Here is a 24,635-nt window from a genome sequence, read left to right as displayed (position 1 = left end):
TCTTCCAGCTTCTGGCAGCTCTTGGCATCCCTCCATTGTGGCTGCATCTCCACCCAGCATCACACTCTATTTTGTGTTCTCTCCTTTTGTCTCTCTCTGTTATAAGAATACTTCTGATAGTATTCAGGATCCAACTGCTTCACTGAAGGTCATTTCCACATCTTAAAATCCTTTATTGTATCTGTAAAAATCTTTTCCTCAAATAAGATTTACAAGCTTCAAGAACTAATACTTGAAATATTTAGATGGTCATTATCCAGCCTACTGTCTCTCTCCCAAAATGCTTTCAGATGATAGCCTAATATTAGTGGATGGGGGAAGCATGATTTATTGAGCATAGTTGTTTTTGTTTTTTTTTTTTTCCCCGAACTGAGGAGAGTTCAAGCACATTGAGGTCTCATCACTATTTAGAATGAATAATTCAAACTCTAGTCATCCTATTGTGACACTTGGGGAGAATGTATGCTGCTGTTGCTGCTAAGTCACTTCAGTTGTGTCCGACTCTGTGCGACCCCATAGACGGCAGCCCACCAGGCTCCCCCGTTCCTGGGATTCTCCAGGCAAGAACACTGGAGTGGGTTGCCATTTCCTTCTCCAATGCAGGAAAGTGAAAAGTGAAGGGGAAGTCGTTCAGTCGTCTCCGACTCTTTGTGACCCCATGGACTGCAGCCCACCAGGCTCCTCCGCTCATGGGGTTTTCCAGGCAAGACTGGAGTGGGGTGCCATTGCCTTCTCCGGGGAGAATGTATATAGCAAGGCTCTTCAATGGAATGTTCTGAGATGATGGAAATTGGGCAGATGCTCCTAAATTCAGGACTTCAGACTCTTTCTGCTAACTTTCTTATGCCACATTTCTTTGAGCATCCGGGCAGGAAACAATGCTGAGACTCACATTGCGTTCCTCACACCTTCTTATGAGGTGCCACAGTCCTCTGTGCTGCAATATACGCTCTGTAGCCCATCTCTAAGAACACTCTCACATCCTTATCCCATGGCCCTGATAAGATATGCTTTTGGGTCTTTTGATTTTTCAATTGATAATTATGAAAGTATAATTCTGGATAGATTCATGTGACAGGGAACCCATTAGAACTAATAAAACAGCCTTTCATTATGACACCTTGAGATATTTAGAAAAGAAGGTGGAAAAAAATGCACAAGTGCCTCAGCTGGTAAAAATTATTTTCAGTAAATGAATCTAACTTTAGTAGGAAAATGAGTACAGCACTGTATTTGGGGAGAATATCTGCTTTATTGATTCCTTATTAAAAGCACAGTTCTTTGACATTAAAAGTGAAATATGTTTATTGAATATAATTCTGAAAAACATTAAAAAAAAAAAACTGTAAGAAAGACCAAAGCATAGAGATAGTTTCTAAATGGATCAACTCTCTCCAACCCAAATCTCACTAACCTGGTCCAAATCACTGTTTTCTCTCACCCAGATTATTACAATCATATTCTATCTGGGCCCACAGCCTGCAATTATCTTTCTATCTGCATCCAAGTAAAGATTTATACATTGATAAAGTTTTTTTCTTCAGTGACTTGGCATCATCTCATATAAAGCCAAGTTCCTTCACAATTCATTTCTTGTACATAACCCAGGAGTGTATGGCCATTAAGGAGTGTTAACATCATTTCCATTATGGCCTCATAATTTCTGGCTGAAGTTGTAGAGACACTTTTAAGTTTGGTCAGAACGATATTACTCTCATCAGGGCACCTCTCAGCATGGTTGCTTCCATCTCCCAAAGCGCTTCACCTACCCGCTATCTTCATTCATTTCTTGCCCTCCTTCTCCCTTCCTATTCAATCATCTTGCCATAGCTTTCAGGTCATGTTTTCTTGGAAGTCTCCATTGATTCTACAATTCTAGATTAGGTGACCATTCTCTGGGTTTCATCAATATCCCCACACTTGGTCCATATGGTCTTTATACTCAACTCTAAAAGAAGAGAAGCGAAAAGCAAAGGTGAAAAGGAAAGATATAAACATCTGAATGCAGAGTTCCAAAGAATAGCAAGAAGAGATAAGACAGCCTTCTTCAGTGATCAATGCAAAGAAATACAGGAAAACAACAGAATGGGAAAGACTAGGGATCTCTTCAAGAAAATCAGAGATACCAAAGGAACATTTCATGCAAAGATGGGCTCGATAAAGAACAGAAATGGTATGGACCTAACAGAAGCAGAAGATATTAAGAAGAGATGGCAAGAATACACAGAAGAACTGTACAAAAAAGATCTTCATGACCCAGATAATCACGATGGTGTGATCACTGACCTAGAGCCAGACATCCTGGAATGTGAAGTCAAGTGGGCCTTAGAAAGCACCACTATGAACAAAGCTAGTGGAGGTGATGGAATTCCAGTTGAGCTATTCCAAATCCTGAAAGATGATGCTGTGAAAGTGCTGCCTCAATATGCCAGCAAATTTGGAAAACTCAGCAGTGGCCACAGGACTGGAAAAGGTCAGTTTTCATTCCAATCCCAAAGAAAGGCAATGCCAAAGAATGCTCAAACTACCACACAATTGCACTCATCTCACATGCTAGTAAAGTAATGCTCAAAATTCTCCAAGCCAGGCTTCAGCAATATGGGAACCGTCAACTTCCTGATGTTCAAGCTGGTTTTAGAAAAGGCAGAGGAACCAGAGATCAAATTGCCAACATCTGCTGGATCATAGAAAAAGCAAGAGAGTTTCAGAAAAACATCTATTTCTGCTTTATTGACTATGCCAAAGCCTTTGACTGTGTGGATCACAATAAACTGTGGAAATTCTTCAAGAGATGGGAATACCAGACCACCTGATCTGCCTCTTGAGAAATTTGTATGCAGGTCAGGAAGCAACAGTTAGAACTGGACATGGAACAACAGACTGGTTCCAAATAGGAAAAGGAGTTCATCAAGGCTGTATATTGTCACCCTGTTTATTTCACTTATATGCAGAGTACATCATGAGAAACGCTGGACAGGAAGAAACACAAGCTGGAATCAAGATTGCCGGGAGAAATATCAATAACCTCAGATATGCAGATGACACCACCCTTATGGCAGAAAGTGAAGAGGAACTCAAAAACCTCTTGATGAAAGTGAAAGTGGAGAGTGAAAAAGTTGGCTTAAATCTTAACATTCAGAAAACAAAGATCATGGCATCCGGTCCCACACTTCATGGGAAATAGATGGGGAAACAGTGGAAACAGTGTTAGACTTTATTTTTCTGGGCTCCAAAATCACTGCAGATGGTGACTGCAGCCATGAAATTAAAAGACACTTACTCCTTGGAGGGAAAGTTATGACCAACCTAGATAGCATATTCGAAAGCAGAGACATTACTTTGCCAACAAAGGTTTGTCTAGTCAAGGCTATGGTTTTTCCAGTGGTCATGTATGGATGTGAGAATTGGACTGTGAAGAAGGCTGAGCACCGAAGAACTGAAGTTTTTGAACTGTGGTGTTGGAGAAGACTCTTGAGAGTCCCTTGGACTGCAAGGAGATCCAACCGGTCCATTCTGAAGGAGATCAGCCCTGGGATTTCTTTGGAACGAATGATGCTAAAGCTGAAACTCCAGTACTTTGGCCACCTCATGCAAAGAGTTGACTCATTGGAAAAAACCCTGACGCTGGGAGGGATTGGGGGCAGGAGGAGAAGGGGACGACAGAGGATGAGATGGCTGGATGGCATCACTGACTCGATGGACGTGAGTCTGAGTGAACTCCGGGAGTTGGTGATGGACAGGGAGGCCTGGCATGCTGCGATTCATGGGGTCGCAAAGAGTCGGACACGACTGAGCGACTGATCTGATCTGATCTACTTGTTGCCCACCTGGATATATCATCTCCCTACTAGACAGCATACTCTTTTTTTAAAATAAATTAATTAATTTATTTTAATTGGAAGCTAATTACAATATTGTACAGGTTTTTGTCATACATTTACATGAATCAGCCAGGGGTGTGCATGTGTCCCCCATCCTGAACCTCAATCCTGACAGCATGCTCTTTAAAAGCAAAAATCATATCTCTTCTGCTACAGTATTTCCAAAGTTTATCACAATGCTTAACACATTGGAGACATTATACATTATACACTGAATATATACTGAATTTTAGAGAAATGATTAAGAGCAAGGATCCTAGATCCACATGCCATTTCCTACAACTAACTTTTAACCATAGGCAAGCTAATTTATCTCTCTGAATCTCAATTGTCTCATAAGAAATGAGAAAAAAATAAAAACAGTATATGCTGATGCAAATTAGATTACCTCCAAAAACTCATGCCCTTGTATGATTTCCTCCTGAGTACATGCAGAATCTGTGACTTGTCTCTAATAGATAGAATATGTCAAAATAATGGTATGTCACTCCATTGATTGGGCAACACTGTATGGCAAAAAAGACAGACCATCCCTCCCATGACTCCATTACATTATATGACTCTGTCTTAGCAGGCTGCACTAAGAGACATTCCCTGCTAACACGGAAGCCACAAATGTCCTTGAATCAGGCCTTGAGTGTCCTATGGAGAGGATCGCATGGCAGGGAAGTTCAGGCAGCTTCTAAAAACCCAAGGATGTTTTCCCATTGATGGTCAGAAGTCTGGGTCTTTACTTTTAAAGCCACAGGAAATGAATTCTGCCCACAATGTATGCAAACTCAGAAGATTCTTTCCTAGTTGAGACTCCAGATCACAGGGCAGCCCTGTTAAAGTGCAACTGCAGCTTTAAGGTACTTGAAATAGAAGACACAGCTAAGCCATGCCTGGACACCCAGTCAACAGTAGCTATACCATGATAAAAAGCAGCTATGTGTACAGTAATTTTTTTTTACACAACAATAGAAAACTAATATATAGTCCCTCTTTCATAGAGTAATTTGGAGGGCTAAATAAATTAATATTCACAAGATGCTGAGAACCATGCTTGTCACCTAAAATTTTTCAAATAAAGGAAAATTAAATGTTCTTATTACTCAAATACAGCTAATGTTTACATTATGTATTTTGCCTCTCTCTCCACTATTTTCACTGTATTTTATTCCTGGATTTGTACTGTTCACAATATATATTGTATAAAAAGTACAATCTATTAATAACTTCCTAGTAATAATATTAAATTATGCAGACATGTCAAAATTTGAGTAGCTTTTTCCTATTTTTGGATAGTTGGGATCTTTTTAATTTTTCATGATTATAAACAATGTTGATTTTGTCATGAGTCTTTGAAATTACAGCATTATTTATTTTATTAAATTTTGAACACATAATTTAAAATTTTGTTTCTTTCATATATTTGTTTCTTCCCATAGAGATGATTAACAAGGAAGAATTTTAATAGTATCTTCTTGAGTGAGTGATAGTCACTCAGTTGTGTCTGACTCTTTGCAATGCTATGGACTCTAGCCTGCCAAGCTCCTCTATCCATGGGATTCTCCAGGCAAGAATACTGGAGTGGATTGCTATTTCCTTCTCTAGTATCTTTTTATAAAACTATTAATGAATTTATAAGAATTTATTAGTTAAATCTCGTTCTTCTATAATTAAGTCTTCACAGTACACTCCATGTTGTATAACATGAAAAAGAAGACCTCCCACTCATTTTATCCCAACTTACCTTAAGAATGAAATACCAGACTGGGGTCAACTGATCTTGTCCTTAGAAACAAACTAAATTGCTTAATTCCTCCTTAAACCATTGACGTGGAGACAAGGCTGCATATGTGTATTCTGAACTGACATGTAAGGATTTCATTTATATTAACTAATATCATGTACCTTCCAGGAGTTTAAAGATATCTAAATTACTTGATGTGCTGTGAGTATTGCATCCATCTTGGTATCACATCAATTACCCCATCAACTCTCAGAGGGTGAAAGATCATGTCTATTATTATCATCATTTTCATCATTATTATTATTTGAATCTAGTCACAGTCACATGACAAGGCAGTGCTTAAGAGACTCACAGAAATACATTTCCTTCATAAAGTGAAAGAAACTTCAAAAGATCTCAAAGTCCATTTGAGGAAGAAATGGACTGTATTTTTGGTATAAACCAGTGTTACTATCATTTAGTAGCTCTGAGACTCATAACTAAATTGACTCTTGGACAATTAAATGTGAGCTAATATGCCATATACCACATGTGAACCAAAATTTTCAAAGTACCTGTGCATGTTTATTTTCTCTTTTTTGGCCTCCATTTTAAGAAAATTATGTCACAGAGGGGACCTCTAATTTTAGCTTTGTTTCTGAAGTGAGGAGACATATAGAACCAAGCACAGCATAGTCCAGAACCTGGAACAGCCCAGATCAGCCTAATCTAACCACAGACTATGTACGACAGATGTCTAACTACAGACAACAGAGGATGAGATGGTTGGACGGCGTCACTGACTCAGTGGACATGAGTTTGAGCAAGATCTGGGAGTTGGTGATGGACAGGGAAGCCTAGTGTGCTACAGTCCATGCGGTCGCAAAGAGTTGGACATAACTGAGTGACTGAACTGAGCTGTGTACATGAATAAGAAATAAATATTCAAAACAATTGAAATATCAGGATTGTTTGATACTACAGTAAAAGCTGGTGGATAGATAGATAAATAGATAGAAGTACATGTGAGTAGAGATAGATCTACCCATTTGTCTGTCTGTCATCTATCTATCTATATTTACACTTCTATCAATCAATATAGACATAAATAGGGATTCTCAGGTGATGCTAGTGGTAAAGAACCCATCTGCCAATGCAAGAGATGCGGGTTTCAATCCCTGGGTCAGGAATATACCCTGGAGTAGGAAATGATAATCCACTCCAGTATTCTTGCCTGGAAAATTCCATGGACAGAGAAGCCTGGCAGGCTACAGTCCATTGGGTCACAAAGAGTCAGACACTTTGAGCACACACACTCACATAGATATATATAGCTATATCTGGATCTACATCTAGCTATATCTAATTATGATATTGATTCTACTTCTTAGTAAATTTATGCCCTTAGGGAGCTATTAATATAACAATTATTATTATAATCTTTGTCATTATCATAATAGTTAAGTATCTAACTCTTTGCAACCCCAAGACTATAGCCTCTGTCCATGGAATTCTCCAGGTAAGGATACTGGAGTAGGTAGCTATTCCCTTCTAGGGAACTTCCTGACCCAGGGATCAAACCCGGGACTGTAGAATTGCAGGCAGATTCTTTATCATCTGAGCCACCAGGGAAGCCCAAAGTTATATTAGCAACTCTAACAATAAATACCAATATTTCAGTTGCTTAACATATTAAATATTTATATTTTGTTGATATAACACTCCAAAGTGTTCAAAGATTTTCTCCCTGTGAAAAATCGGGAATGCAGCCTCCTTTTATGTTGTATACTGACCATTCTCTAAAAACTCAGGGATTCTCTGGGTCCATCAGCTAACTTGACTTCGAATATTCTGTGTTTCAGTTTTCTCATCTGTTAAAATGTATAATTTTGGTAATAATATTAATAAATATATATAAAGTATTTGGAATAGTAATGGCATAGATTATATAGCCCTAAATATTGGCTTTTATCAATTTTCACACATCCTGGCCTTCCTTTAAGGTATTTCTGTGTCTTTCTCTTTCACAGATAATATTGCCAAGTCATTTAATATCTCTGTGTCAGTTTCTTTAACAAAAAAGTGCCTATAATGAAAGTCTTTTGCAAAATTGTTGTGATGACTACAAATTGTCCATGTAAAATACCACAGTATATGGCACATTGCTATTGCTAAGTCGCTTCAGTCGTGTCCGACTCTGTGTGACCCCATAGACGGCAGCCCACCAGGCTTCCCCATCCCTGGGATTCTCCAGGCAAGAACACTGGAGTGGGTTGCCATTTCCTTCTCCATAATAAGCACTTAATAAATAAATATTAACTCTTGATGCTTGTGTTTTAGCATGATAATCCAAAGTATTTACTTCTTTCCTTTTCAGATGTCTGTTTCATCCCATGGAAGGGAAATAAAGAAAACTCACAGGAAGCATTAAATTTAAAGCCCAGGAGAAAGATTCAGTAGAAAACAGACAGAAACAAAAACAGTCTTAGGAATAAAATAAAAACAGAAGTATATGAATTCCAGGTCTTAATCATTTGTTCTTAATGTCATGTACTGTTCTTAGTCACTCAGTCTTGTCCAACTTTTGCAACCCCATGGATTATAGTCCACCAGCCTCCTCTGTCCATTAGGATTCTCCAGGTAAGAATAGAATACTGGAGTGGGTTGCCATGCCTTCCTCCAGGGGATCTTCCCAACCTAGGGATCAGACCCATGTCTCCTCATGACAGGCAGATTCTTTACTGTCTGAGCCACCAGGGAAACCCAAGAATACTGGAGTGGGTAGACTATCCCTTCTCCAGGGGATCTTCCTGACCAAAATTGAAACAGGGTCTCCTGCATTGCAGGCAGATTCTTTACCAGCTGAGCCACCAGGGAAGCCCCATTTCATTCTTAATAGAACCATGCATTTTAATGTGAAGCACCTTTATTTAATCAAGCAGGAGAGTCTCTCATATGTATTATTTGCCCTTCTTCCTCCCTACTCCCTCTCCACCTTTGAAAGAGTCTTCTTTTTTTTTTTTTTTTTGCTCCTCTCTCTGAGTCATTTCTTAACATTTATCCAAATCCCTAGCCATGCATTCCAGAGAGCATTGTTTTGGCTGAATCTCCATGGTCACATATGATAAATCCACCTGCATGCATCTTAACCCTCACTAGACAGAAATTGGTTCTTAGATGGTTTAAAGTGCAGAAGATGAGAAAGATGGTGGCACAAAGAGAATATAAGGCAGCCTTTCCCATCCTGTGACTTCTCTGGCTTGTTCAAGTTGGAGGCTGGTGGCTTTGCCATGGCCTTCTTGGGAAAATTCATATTCTAAGAATTTTTGCCCAGCCAATCGTGATGTTAATAGTACCCCATGGACTGAAGAGAGTCAGAGGGAGTGTTTACTTTGGCCAATTTTTTCTATTATAAATGTCCCATTTTTGTTATATTTGGATCTAACCCATTGCTGGGTTTCATATACAACTAATGTTAGAGTCTTTATTCTTTGCATAATTCTGGCTTCCTTCAAAAAACTTATACAAAGCTAAAGTGTATCTCCAAGAGGAAAGAGAAGGAACTTCTGATAAGCACAACTATCTATATCCTTCAAAATGGCTAGGCTTACTCTGTTCTCTTCTGGATTAGCAAACTAAAGTAGGCCTTTAAAAAAATTCATCATCTTTGAAATTCCACAAACGTTCTTGCTTGTTTTGTGCATCAGAGTAGGAAGTGAAAATTTATATTTCCTAGGGCAATGTTAGCTTTGGAAGACAATATTGTTCTCAAAAACAGAGGTTCATGACTTCTCAAGAGTTAATGAAAGCACTTCACAAAAGGGGGAAATTGGCTTATGAATTCGGAACTATTTCAAATACATGTGCATATGTTTATTCTTTCTATGACAGTGTCTATAACTTTTATCATTTACTCACAGGAGCAGATACCCCACAAGAAGAAAAGAGTCAATGCTTTTAAATTTAATCATATTGCAACCTCAAGAGACAGTGCCAAATCTAAGCATTTTATAAGAAAATTTTCCCTCAAACTAGAAAATATCAATAGCTAAACCTACTCTTATCTGATACTATTATAAAATTGAAGACTGTGTTGAGTTTTTCGTTAGACATAAAAGCTTTCATGATATTTTCTTGTGAACTACAAGCTATTTTGATCTCTAATCAAAATATTGTAATGTTTGCTATAAAATGTAGCTTGTGCAAAGAATTCATCTTTGATGTTGCATATTTATACTTCTTTATTGTAAGGAATTTTTCTTTTTTGTATTCTTTGGAGCTTCTTTATAATCTTGATTCTCATTTTTCTAAAATTTCTATAAAAAGAAAGAAAAAATTGAATGCATGTGATGCTACAACTCAGCTGTTAGTTTCCTTTCTACTCTTGCTGTGTTTTTCCTCCACACATGACATGAACATGTATACCTGTGGTGGATTCATTTTGATATTTGGCAAAACTAATACAATATTGTAAAGTTTAAAAATAAAAAAAAAGCAAAGTGAGTAAATCCAATAGTAGACTGTCTAAATAGCTCCAAATGAGGTCAAATTATATCAATCATGAGATTAGCCTATATCCTTGTTACTGCTAGGTTGCTGGGATTTCTTACCAGTTAGAAATCAATAAGTAACAGCAACCAGGAGAATGAAAATTGAAATTGAAATGTGGGCATCATACTTCTATTACATGAGATGTGACAGGAGAGACAGAGACAGTAGAGAAAGAGGTAGTGAGGGACAGAGAGAGACAGAGAGAATGTGTGTATTTCTAGTTTGAGTTTTCAGTATAAGGGCAATTCATATTTTACTTAGTAACTTGAATGCAAAAATAAAACAACAAGTTGCAGAATTTTACAGATGGAAGGAGGCTTATTATTATCTTTTAATATTATAGATAATTATAGCACATCTGAGCGAATGTATGAGAAATTAAATTGAGGAATCAATTCTAAGTGCTTAGTACATAATGGTAATACAGGATGTGATTGATTTCTTCACATATGTTTGGGGCTGTGCTAAGCACTCCAAGTATAACATCACCTTCATTTTCAAAATTACTCTAGGAAGTATGTTTTACATATATACATACATATGTATATGTATTTATATATACCAGTATACATATATATATATATATATATACCCACTTCAGTTCATTCTCTCGGTCGTGTCTGACTCTTTGCAACCCCATGGACTGCAGCACGCCAGGCTTCCCTATCCATCACCATCTTCCAGAGCTCGCTCAAACTCATGTCCATTGAGTCAGTGATGTGATCCAACCACCTCATCCTCTGTCATCCCCTTCTGCCTTCAATCTTTCCCAGCATCAGGATCTTTTCTAAGGACTCAGCCCTTTGCATCATGTGGCCAAAATATCGGAACTTCAGCTTCAGCATCAATACTTCCAATGAATATTCAGGGCTGATTACTTTTAGGATTAAGTGGTTTGATCTCCTTGCAGTCCAAGGGACTCTCAAGAGTCTTCTCCAACACCACAGTTCAGAAGTATCGATTCTTCAGTGCTCAGCTTTCCTTATGGTCCAATTCTCACATCCATACATGACTACTGGAAAAACCATAGCTTTGACTATATGGACCTTTGTTGGCAAAGTAATGTCTCTGCCTTTGAATATGCTGTCTAGGTTGGCCATAGGTTTTCTTCCAAGGAGCAAGCATCTTTTAATTTCATGGTTGACATCACCATCTGCAGTGATTTTGGAGCTCAAGAAAATAAAGTCTCTTACTGTTTCCACTGTTTCCCCATCTATTTGCCATGAAGTGATGGGACCAGATGCCATGATCTTCGTTTTTTGAATGTTGAGTTTTAAGCCAACTTTTTCATCCTTCTCTTTCACTTTCATCAAGAGGCTCTTCAGTTCCTCTTCACTTTCTGCCATAATGGTGGTGTCATCTGGATACATTAGTTATTGATATTTCTCCTGGCAATCTTGATTCCAGCTTGTGCTTCATCCAGCGCAGCATTTTGCATGGTTTACTCTGCATATAAATTAAACAAGTAGACATTATACAGCTTTTCCCAAACTGGAACCAGTTCATTGTTCTATGCCTGGTTCTAACTGTTGCATCTTGACCTGACTACAGATTTCTCAGGAGGCAGATAAGATGGTCTGGTATTTCCATCTCTAAGAATTTTCCAGTCTGTTGGGATCCACACAGTCAAAGGCTTTGGTATAGTCAATAAAGCAGAGTAGCTGTTTTTCTGGAGTTCTCTTGCTTTTTCTATGATCCAATGGATGCTGGAGACTCGATCTCTGGTTCCTCTGCCTTTTCTAAATCCAGCTTGAACATCTGGAGGTCCTTGGTTTATGTACTGTTGAAGCCTTTTTTGGAAAATTTTGAGCATAATTTGCTAGTGTGTGAGATGAGTTCAACTGTGCAGTAGTTTAAACATTCTTTGGCATTGCCTTTCTTTGGAATTGGAATGAAAACTGACCTTTTCCAGTCCACTGTGGCCACTGCTGAGTTTTCCAAATTTGCAGGAATATTTAGTGCAGCACTTTAATAGCATCATCTTTTAGGATTTGAAATAACTCAATTGGAATTCCATGAACTCCATTAACTTTGTTCGTAGTTGAGAGTCCCTAGGACTGCAAGGAGATCCAACCAGTCCATTCTGAAGGAGATCAGCCCTGGGATTTCTTTGGAACGAATGATGCTGAAGCTGAAACTCCAGTACTTTGGCCACCTCATGCGAAGAGTTGACTCATTGGAAAAGACTCTGATGCTGGGAGGGATTGGGGACAGGAGGAGAAGGGGACGACAGAGGATGAGATGGCTGGATGGCATCACTGACTCGATGGGCATGAGTCTGGGTGAACTCCGGAAGTTGGTGATGGACAGGGAGGCCTGGCGTGCTGCGATTCATGGGGTTGCAAAGAGTTGGACATGACTGAGCGACTGATCTGATCTGATCTGATCTGATGCTTCCTAAGGCCCACTTGACTTTGCATTGCAGGTTTTCTGCTCTAGATGAGTGATCACACCATGGTTATCTGGGTTATTAAGAGCATTTTGTGTAGTTCTGTGTATTCTTGCCATCTCTTGTTAATAACTTCTGCTTCTATTAGGTTCATATTGGTACTATCCTTTATTGTGTCCATCTTTGCATCAAATGTTCTCTTAGGATCGCTCATTTTCTTGAAGAGCTCTTTAGTCTTTCCCATTCTATTGTTTTCCTCTATTTCTTTGCATTGATTACTTAGGAAGGCTTATCTCTCCTTCCTATTCTTTTGAACACTGCATTTAGATGATTATACATATATATATAATTTATGTTATTATTTAATGTTTAAATATTTATTATTTATCCATATAGATTATACACACTCACACATACACACACATGCACACACATACATACACACACACACATACACACACACACATACACACACACACATATAGCCACCAGGCTTCCCTGGTGGCAGATGGTAATGAATCTGCCTGAAATGTGGGAGACCTGGGTTTGATCCCTGAGTTGGAAAGATCCCCTAGAGGAGGGCATGGCAACCCACTCCAGTATTCTTTCCTGGAGAATCATCATGGACAGAGGAGTCTGGTGGGCTGCAGTCCATGGGGTTACAAAGAGTCAGACATGAATGAGTGACTAAGCACAGGCACACATGTGTGTGTGTGTGTGTAATTATCATCACTTTATGAATAAAGAAATTTCAACTGGAACATATGAAACATCATTGTGAATATTTTTTAGCATTTGTCTCTGCTTTTTCCAGATAAATGTTAACAGAGATGTAAATGAGAGAGTAGGAAAAGAAGACAGAGAGGTAGGTGAGTGGATTTATCATACAGAAAGAACAAGGACAGAAAGAGAAGCAAAGGGATCTCTATGGATATTAGTTAATATTAGATCATTCTTAGTTCTTATGGTTATCGAGAATACCACTATAACTAAGGTGAAGTTTCTGAAACCCCAATTTAGTGTCCTTTTTGTCTTATTTTACCAGATGTATGCTACTTTATTGTATTTTAAACTTGTTCTGTAATTATTCATTTGCATCTAACAGCAAAAATACCCATCCTAAGAAAACTAAAGCTGTAGGTTTCCACATTTTCTACACTGCAACTTTGAATGTAAAACCTAAGATGCTATAATTGTTGATTTCTTTTGAAAACATTTTAATTCACCATGAAAACTGCCTCATTGTATTCACACACTTTAATAATTGCTTTTGCTTTTAAATTACAACTGTTACTATCAGTTGTCCAAATACTACTAGGGATCTTTGTGGAACTGCTGTTTGGAAGTATGAAGGATTTTAGGGTACATGCTCAGGCCCACCTTGTTCTTTAAAGTTGTCACCTAACTTCTGGGGTGTTTGCTTATCCAGCCGACTAGATCTCTAATTTTGATTTCTCACTAGCATTTCATTTGTTCTTAGAATTATTCATTTATCAAGAACTTGGAAATTAAAATCAAAGAAAAAATATTGTTCAAAGTGGTCAAATAGCTGGTAGATCAAAGATACAGGAAAACTACCACTACAGTGAGTTTACACATGCTGCAATAAACCCCAGTTTGTGACCTTTATAGCAACAAGCACACCCTAGTAAAACTGCCAGGTGTCTTGTTTGTTCATCTTACTAGAATTGAAGCTCTTTGAAGTCAGGAACTGTATCTGCCCACTATGAATCCAAACTTCTGAGTTTAGAGGAGACACTCACTAAACAGTAAAAATGAGTGACTGGAAGAAAAGTTCAAGGTATATAATATTCTTTCAATGTGATGTGCAAAATATCCTCCTCATGATTGTGTCAACATTTCCTACAAAGCTGCATAACTACATCCATCTGCACTAGTCTATTGTGACAGGTTTCTAATTTTATTTTTATCTCTATTATTTTCCCCTTTAATTTCCCCAGACTCAACTTTTAGATGAATAATCCTAATCCACTGTCTTACAAATGCCACCATTACATAAAATCTCCAGGGACTCACGTATAGCTGCAGGATTCTATATTAGAATTTCCACCTCCTAATTCCAATTGTCTCAAGTCATAGAATTGCCTGTCACAAAATTACAGCTCTAATTGATCTAAACTTTGTCCACTCAACAACACATTTCCCTTCTCTCACTAGACTATTTATTTCCTTTACACTTTATCCTTTTATTATCTTTGTCTTTGTTTAAATATCACCTTTCTTTTAAAGTCTGTTTCAAATTTTCCTTCTTCTACAAAGATTAGAATCTTATTTGTATCTCATATTCTAAGGAATTAAAGACTCTGATAGATATCAAAAAATAATTAGAGTTTCATATCAGAACCTTCATAAGCTTTCCTGTATCTGTACACCGGTTAGAAGTCAGATCTATCACTGAGCATTGGTTTTTACACATGCCACCTGAGTACCGTTGAGAAAAATCAGCTTACTCATCTGAACTTTAGTTTCCTCATTTGTAAACTAGATATAGTAAATTTCCTACATAGAAATATCACAGGAATGAAGTAGAAAAATGCTTAAAGTGCTTAGAATGCCAGTTTTTTTTTCAAAGCTTAGTTATCTTTAATACATATATTGAGTCCTCTAATATTTGATCATCCCAGTCCAGGAAATTAAAATTAAAGCATAGCATTCTATTATTAGAAAATGTGAGGATTTTCTCAATATATACTGGAACATCAAATTTGTCTTGGAATAACCAGAAAGTTTATGATTTGAAAATATTTAAAAATCAGATACTCAAATAATAATTTTCAGATTATGAAGTCAAATATTCATATCATAAAATGATATATTCAATTTGTTTGCTCTGAAGGGTTTAGGAAACTGAAATGGTAACTCAATATGTTTGGCCCCTTTCCAAATTTTTGGCTTTAATTCCTTCGATCTCCTAATAGTATGACCCCAAAAACAAAGGAAGAATTTGCAAAAAAAGAAAAAAAACGACTAATTGCAGAAAGAAAAATGAGATTGAATGTACTTGTGTCTTAGGTTATTTATGTAACCTTTTGAGAATTAGATATGTTTGAATAAAGCTCCATCACTTGCTTTCCTAAGATGATGGTTTCATTAAAAAGCCTTTCTGCTGAAACCTGGAATGCATTGCCTGGATAAGCAGGTCAGAGTTCACAATTCAAACTGCTCATGCAAAGCATGTTCAAAACTATCAGAAAAAATGTTTAAATGATAGCATCTTCCTTGTGTGTGTGTATTCATGCTTTACATATGAGGGTAAAAATGTGCGCCTGCTTGTGAGAAAGAAGAGGCAAAGGAGGATGGGGATGCCAGGATGGGATTGAAATGAGCATTTCACAGACTTCTATACTATTCCTGCAGTGATAAGACGCTACAACCTAAAGACATTTATGGCAGCCTGGAGGGAGGCAATCTTTGACAAGAGAGAGAAAAATAAACCACATTTATCTCTGATGATTTATCAGATTCATAACCATAAATCTTAAGCCAGAATACTCAAGGCATTCCTTTATCTTTTGAAGTTGCAAAACAGAGCTTCTCTACCTGTCTTGCATCTCCCACTGAAATTGAGGGCCTGTCATTTGTGGGCTGGGCTACTCCAGGGTGATAGGAGGCATCACAGAAGGTCAGAGCCGGGAGAGCTGTTTGTCAGCCAGAAGGGCTGGTTTCCTCCTCTCACTGCATGTGGAATGCTGACTGTGATGAATGTGGCCTATGTAACTGCATTGTTAGCATCGGGCATCTGACAAAGCATTGTCAGAATGTCTAACACAAAAAATTCCAGGGAAGCAGATATCAGCATATCTTCGATGTTTTCTTTCTTCCTTCAACATTTGTCCCAATTACTGAATACATATCCAAAATGAAGCAGAATGTTATGTCATTCGTTTACTAAATTATTTATTCAGTTCATTTTTATTGGACATACACCATTTTGATGAAAAATATGTGAAATAACTGTGTTCATGGAGTTTACAGTTGATACAAAAAATAAATATATCAGATATATTAAATTAAATATATGTTAGTTCCCATAACAGTATGAAAATAAAGCTGGATAAAGTGGATAGAGAAAGAAGGAGGAAGCAGAAGGTGGCTGGTTGTTTGCGATAAGTGGTCAATATAGAGCTTTACAGTATGGAGGCATTTGATCCAAGCTATGAACAGAAGACGGAGAAGGCAATGGCACCCCATTCCAGTACTCTTGCTTGGAAAATCCCATGGAGGGAGGAGCCTGTTAGGCTGCAATCCATGGGGTCGCTAAGAGTCGGACACGACTGAGAGACTTCACTTTCACTTTTCACTTTTATGCATTGGAGAAGGAAATGGCAACCCACTCCAGTGTTCTTGCCTGGAGAATCCCAGGGACGGGAGAGCCTGGTGGGCTGCCGTCTATGGGGTCACACAGAGTCAGACACGACTGAAGTGACTTAGCATAGCATGAACAGAAGGGTGTAAGCCAAGTTGTTATTTGGGGAAAAAAGTGTTTCCAGTAGTGAAAGTTGCTCAGTCGTGACCAACCCTTTGTGACCCCATGGGCTATACAGTCTATGGAATTCTCCAGGCAAGAATACTGGAGTAGGTAGCCTTTCCCTTCTCCAGGGGATCTTCCCAACCCAGGGATCAAACCCAGGTCTCCCGCATTGCAGGTAGATTCTTTACCAACTGAGCAACCAGCAAGTGTGAAGTCCCTGAGTCAAAAGCATATCCTGATAAAATAAGAAAAAAAAAGTGGTAAGATATAAGGGTAATAGTGGTCCATATCACATGAAAGATTTTTTTCTCAAAATAAAGCCCATGAATCACACTGTGAGTGAGACGGGAAGACATGGGTGGGTTTTTGAGTAGAAGGGTAAACTGACTTCTGCCTACATCAAGGCTGTATATTGCCACCCTGCTTATATAACTTATATGCAGAGTACATCATGTGAAATACTGGGCAGGATGAAGCACAAGGTGGAAACAAGATTGCCAGGAGAAATATCAATAACCTCAGATGTGCAGATGACACCACCCTTATGGCAGAAAGCAAAGAACTAAAGAACCTCTTGATGAAAGTGAAAAAATAGAGTGAAAAAAATGGCTTAAAACTCAACATTCAAAAAACTAAGATCATGGCATCTGGTCCCATCAGCTCAAGGCAAATAGATGGGGAAATAATTGAAACTGTGACAGACTTTTTTTTTTTGAGCTCCAGAATCACTGGAGATGGTGACTGCAGCCATAAAGTTAAAAGATGTTTGCTCCTTGGAAGAAAGCTATGACCCACCTAGACAGCATATTCAAAAGCAGAGACATTACTTCACCAACAAATGTTTCCCTAGTCAAAGCTATGGTTTTTCCAGTAGTCATATATGGATGTGAGAGTCGGACTATAAAGAAAGCTGAGTGCCAAAGAATGGACGCTTTTGAACTGTGGTGCTGGAGAAGACTCTTAAGTCCCTGGTACTGCAAGGAGATTCAACCAGCCAATCCTAAAGGAAATCAGTCCTGAATATTCATTGTAAGGACTGATGTTGAAGCTGAAACTTCAATACTTTGGGCACCTGATGTGAAGAACTGACTCGTTGGAAAAGACTCTGATGCTGGGAAAGATTGAAGGTGGGAGGAGAAAGGAATGACAGAGGATGAGATGGTTGGATGGTATTACCGACACTATGGACATGAGTTTGAGTAGGTTCCGGGAGTTGATGAAGGACAGGGAAGCCTGGCATACTGCACTCCATGGGGTTGCAGAGAATTGGACACGACTGAGTGACTGAACTGAACTGAAATGAGGAAAGAACTGCTGGGGTTTGCAGCAGGTGAGGGTGGAGAGAAGTGCACAGGCTCTGCATATATTTTGACTGTAAGGAGGACAGATTTTGATGGATTAGATGCTGACTATGACAGAAACTGAGGAATGAAGTCTGACTTCAAAGTTTGGAGCCTGAACAACTGCAAGAACAAATGTGACATTTACTGATTATTTGTTGTTGTGCTGCTAGTATTAGAATGTACATTCAGAAATAAATGCTGTCTTTCAAATGACTTTTCTTAGAATAATATCTACTTGGAACAGTGCTACTGCATAGCTCAAAGCAGATGAAGTCCTCCTGATTAATTTCATTCCATCAATGAAACATATAGAATATTCAGTCTCATTCAATTTCATTTTTAAAACCAAACAGTGGAGTATATTTGCCTTAATTTTGGCTCTTTCTAAGACATGACTTCAAATCTATTACAAGTTAGTGCAGGCATTGGAGATGGTGAATATAAAAGGTAGCAAAAAGACAAAATCATAGAGTTTCATTGTAATATTATATGTGCAGTTCAGTTCAGTTTGTCACTCAGTCATGTCCCATGAAGTGATGGGACCAGAAGCCATGATCTTAGTTTTCTGAATGTTGAGCTTTAAGCCAACTTTTTCACTCTCCTCTTTCACTTTCATCAAGAGGCTTTTTAGTTCCTTTTCACTTTCTGCCTTAAGGGTGGTGTCATCTGCATATCTGAGGTTATTGATATTTCTCCCAGCAATCTTGATTGCAGCTTGTGCTTCTTCTAGCCCAGTGTTTCTCATGATGTACTCTGCATATAAGTTAAATAAGCAGGGTGACAATATACAGCCTTGACATACTCCTTTTCCTATTTGGAACCGGTCTGTTGTTCCAGGTCCAGTTCTAACTGTTGCTTCCTGACCTGCATATAGGTTTCTCAAGAGGCAGGTCAGGTGGTCTGGTATTCCCATCTCTTTCAGAATTTCCCACAGTTTATTGTGATCCACACAGTCAAAGGCTTTGGCATAGTCAATCAAGCAGAAATAGACTTGGCAGCTTAGCCTCCATCATTTTGCAAGCCATTCTCTCTGGTCACCTAGTTTGGGTTTCTTTGGTGGCTCAGAGTTTCAAGAGAAAGAAAGCAGTGTCCAGAACTTAGAAGTCCTAGAATACTACATTTTCTATAATCTATTGGTAAAAATCAATCATAGGTTTAAGAGGGGAATATATAAATTTCTTCTCATGAAGAAGATTGGCTACCACAAGTATTATTCACTTACACTATAGATGTATATAAAGATGGTTGTTATTACTATCAGTGTCACAGCTTCTTTTCCAGAGATTTGCCTCCAGATGACAGCTTTGTGGCTGTTAGTACTGAAGAGGAAAAATTAAATTTTACATAACCCCTTGCTCATTCTGCCTCTGTGACTCAGCTTGCTCCTTGCAGTCTGGATCACGTAGGTCACGTAGTCTCAGAAAGTGGGGACTTACAGAACTGGAGCTTATCTCACCCTTGTCCTGCTCTTTGCAATTGCCCAGCCCCTGCAAATCTGCTTAATCATGCCTGTACATGTAAAGGTCAGGCATTCCTCTCCCTATCTTGACTGCTGTTCCCGTGGGTGCAAAACCCCTTAGTTTAAACCAGCCTATTAGCAGCTAGTGTTGCCCATTATAGTCTGTCTATAAAAACTCCATAACCCTTTGTTGGGGGCCCAGAGCTTGGAGTGTTAACTCCTCTGGGCCCACTGGCGCAATAAACCTGAGTTCTCGAACTCTCCGAGTGTGGTGCTTTGTTTCTCGATTACTAGTTTCTGCAACAGTACCAATAGGAAGCTGTTAGTACTGCTATTGCTATTTCATCATTTAGTCTTGTCCAACTCTTTGGGACCCCATGAACTGTAGCCCACCAGGCTCCTCTGTTTATGGGATTTCTCAGGCAAGAATACTGTAGTGGGTTGCCATTTCTTTCTCCAGGGGATTTTCCCAACCCCAGGAACAAACCTGAGTCTCCTGCATTGACAGGCGGATTCTTTATCACTGAGCCACCAGGAAAGCCTGTGAGTACTGCAGTGTGGTAGAAATCACAGTGGGGAAATGGGTAATCATGAGTCTGCAGCTGAAAGGAGACATCCTGCTTCTTGTAGAACGAGAAAAAGACTTTCGTTTTGTTGTAAGGAGAACTAGGGCTTAGTGTCTGGCTCTGATATCTCTAGTTCTGTGACAGCAAATGCTGAAATTTTCTGAGACTCGGTTAGGTCATCTGTGCTAGTATTCCAGTAGATGTGATTCTTAAACTACTCCAAACCTGAGTGGCTTAAAATAAAACAACATGATTTGTTCCTGGATCTGCAATCTGGTCAGGAAGAGAGGAAAGTTTTTTCTGCTTCTCACCATCAGCTGAGGTGGCTCAAAAACCGAAGCCTGTAATATCTGAAGTCTCTTTTACTCGCATGTTGGGTCTTGGTCTTGAACAGCTGTGGAATAGAACAGCTGGAGCTCCTGGAGCTAGTCTATTTCCATATGGTTACTGAAGTATGTTGAATTCAGGGGAGCTGAACTTTGTTCATGGACATGCAGGGCTCCAAAGGCCTAAGGGAGAGACAGTGGAAGAGAGAGAAGGAGAAAGAGGGAGAAAAAGAGAGACCCAGCCTTTTGGAACTGTGTTGAATTTGCATAGCATTCTCTTTATAAGGAGTGAGTCATTTAATGTTGATGCAAATTCAAGGAGTGGGGAATTAGATCCTACTGTTTGTGGAAAGAGGGTCAAAGAATTTGCAGACCTGATTTAAAATGTAATATTTCTGATTGTATGTTATCAGTCTCAAATTAGCTGCTGATTCATTGAATGTTGAGGCTTACTATACATTCAGTTTCTTTTTTTTCCTCACCTGGCATAAATCCTCCTACTGGCCCAAATATCCTTACTTCAATTTCCCAAAATATCATTTGAAAAGATTCAGATAGAGCATCCTTTCAAGAATGCCAGTATCACAGGTCACTCTGGAATCTTCAGTTTGTGCCCAAGCAGATTCTTCCATACTGGTTCAGGTATCTGCCTATTATCAGCTTTCATAGGAGGCTCAAGTAATCTTTTAGAGGGGCTAGTTTTAGGCAAGATGAACCAGGTACTGGCATTCTTACTGAGACGTCAGCCTCTCCCCTACTACTGGGCAGAACTTCAACCTGCTGTGGGGAAGTGCGTTGGTCCAAGGTAACTCTAGTATTGAAAGGAAGCCCAGATACAGTGCAGAGACAAGCTTTGAAGTCTAGAAGAAACTTGGGATGAAGCTTCCACGGTGGACTCTTTTTAATTTTACTGCTCAGAGACGCTCAGCTCAATCATACCTCTTTAGACCCCACGGACTGTAGCCTGCCAGGCTCCTCTCCATGGATTCTCCAGGCAAGAATCCTGGAGTGGGTTGAAATTTCCTCCTCCAGGGTATCTCTCTTACCCAGGGATGGAACCCCCATCTCTCACATCCCCTGCATTGGCAGGCAGATTCTTTCCCACTAGCACTACCTGGGAAGCCTTAATTCCGCTGCTAGTTAACTATACAAATTACTATCTCTGCCTCCTTGAGACTCAGTCTTTGTTCTTCCCCAATGCCACTCCCTTGGCTTCCTGGTCAGCAACACATCTTTCAAGATTCAGCTAAAATATCATCACCTCTGTCTCAGTTGGATTCTCTCAAGTTCTAATAATACTTGTTTTTTGTTTGTTTGTTTCCACAAAATATATATATACAGACTTCTACTACAAAACTGACAATACATTAGTAATTCCTCTTTATTTTCCTGTCTGTTTTCTCTTATTAGGCCATAAACTTTCTATGGAAAAAGCAGACATCTTGGGCATCATTACATCTAGTGACTGTCTCATCACTCCTCACAAAGTATATGCTATATAAATACTTACTGAACAGATAAAAAAAAATGACTATGCTAATATCATCTGTCCTTTCTATTCTTATGGCTGCTGTATTATTACAAAACAGGCACACATAGGTCAATATGTTTTTAAAGTGTTAATTCATCTCTCAATGCAATGTGGTTTTATTATAATTAATTTTATGAAGTGAATATCAAGAAGACAATAGCAAAAAGGCAAAAATATAAGAAATTAAACATGACTTTCATTTCTACTCTTTGCTAAAAACAATACAAATGATGAATAATGATTTTTAAAATTTTCTATTTGCAGTGGAGGCTAGAAAAAATGGTCATGGCTGTTAAGGGAAGAATGACCAGTATAGTGATAAGATTTGAGGTGATGTCACATTTATAAGTACTAAAGGAACTAAGGTTTTTTTGTTTTTCATTTTCATTTTTTTAGCCTGGAGAGATAGAGACTCCAAAGTCTAATGATAATTTATTTGAATTGTGTAGAAGACTGTCAAGTCAAAGAGACTTGAGATTTTTGTTTCGATCTAAAGGGAGAATCATGATCAGTGGATGAATGTTGAAAGGATGCATCATAAAAAATGATTATGAAGCTGAGCTTTGGCATCAGACAAAAGAGGTTGAACACTTCACTCTGCTATTCATAACCTCTGTTCTTTTTTTTTTAATTAAATACAAACAAAATAACAGTCTTTTATTAAGTTCTCAGTAACCACTAATTTAAAAATAACTTTTGATCATTATTGATGAAATTATCCATACATTAAAAACAAATAAAATTATTACATGTATATACAAATTTTATTTTATTTCTTTTCTCTCTTTTTTAATTAATTTTTTTTTTTTTATCTTTTATTCATTATTATTATTCCTTTTTTTTTTTTTACAATACTGTATTTGTTTTGCCATACGTCAACATGAATCCACCATAGGTGTACACGTGTTCCCCATCCTGAACCCCCTTCCCACCTCCCTCCCCATACCATCCCTCTGGGTCATCCTAGTGCACCAGCCCCAAGCATACTGTATCCTGTATCAAACCTAGACTGGTGATTCGTTTCTTATATCATATTATACATGTTTCAATGCCATTCTCCCAAATCATCCCACCCTCTCCCTCTCCCACAGAGTCCAAAAGACTGTTCTATACATCTGTGTCTCTTTTGCTCTCTCGCATACAGGGTTATCGTAATACAGGCTTTCGTAATATTGCATACAGGCTTTCTAAATTCCATATATATGCGTTAGTATACTGTATTGGTGTTTTTCTTTCTGGCTTACTTCACTCTGTATAATAGCTCCAGTTTCATCCACCTCATTAGAACTGATTCAAATGTATTCTTTTTAATGGCTGAGTAATACTCCATTGTGTATATGTACCATAGCTTTCTTATCCATTCATCTGCTGATGGACACCTAGGTTGCTTCCATGTCCTGGCTATTATAAACAGTGCTGCGATGAACACTGGGGTACACGTGTCTCTTTCAATTCTGGTTTCCTCAGTGTGTATACCCAGCAGTGGGTTTGCTGGATCATAAGGCAGTTCTATTTCCAGATTTTTAAAGGAATCTCCACACTGTTCTCCACAGTGGCTGTACTAGTTTGCATTCCCACCAACAGTGGAAGAGGGTTCCCTTTTCTCCACACCCTCTCCAGCATTTATTATTTGTAGACTTTCGGATCACAGACATTCTGACTGGCGTGAAATGGTACCTCATTGTGGTTTTGATTTGCATTTCTCTGATAATGAGTGATGTTGAGCATCTTTTCATGTGTTTGTTAGCCATCTGTATGTCTTCTTTGGGGAAATGTCTATTTAGTTCTTTGGCCCATTTTTTGATTGGGTCATTTATTTTTCTGGAATTGAGCTGTAGGAGTTGCTTGTATATTTTTGAGATTAGTTGTTTGTCCGTTGCTTCATTTGCTATTATTTTCTCCCATTCTGAAGGCTGTCTTTTCACCTTGCTTAAAGTTTTCTTTGTTGTGCAGAAGCCTTTAATTTTAATTAAGTCCCATTTGTTTATTTTTGCTTTTATTTCCAATATTCTGGGAGCTGGGTCATAGAGGATCCTGCTGTGATTTATGTCGGAGAGTGTTTTGCCTATGTTCTCCTCTAGGAGTTTTATAGTTTCTGATCTTACATTTAGATCTTTAATCCATTGAGTTTATTTTTGTGTGTGGTGTTAGAAAGTGTTCTAGTTCCATTCTTTTACAAGTGGTTGACCAGTTTTCCCAGCACCACTTGTTAAAGAGATTGTCTTTTCTCCATTGTATATTCTTGCCTCCTTTGTCAAAGATAAGGTGTCCATAGGTGCATAGATTTACCTCTGGGCTCTCTAGTTTGTTCCATTGATCTGTATTTCTGTCTTTGTGCCAGTATCATATTGTCTTGATGACTGTGGCTTTGTAGTAGAGCCTG

This window comes from Bos mutus, chromosome 6 (assembly GCF_027580195.1).
Source record: "Bos mutus isolate GX-2022 chromosome 6, NWIPB_WYAK_1.1, whole genome shotgun sequence".
NCBI lineage: Eukaryota > Metazoa > Chordata > Mammalia > Artiodactyla > Bovidae > Bos > Bos mutus.
Note: the sequence above shows the minus strand (reverse complement) of the source record.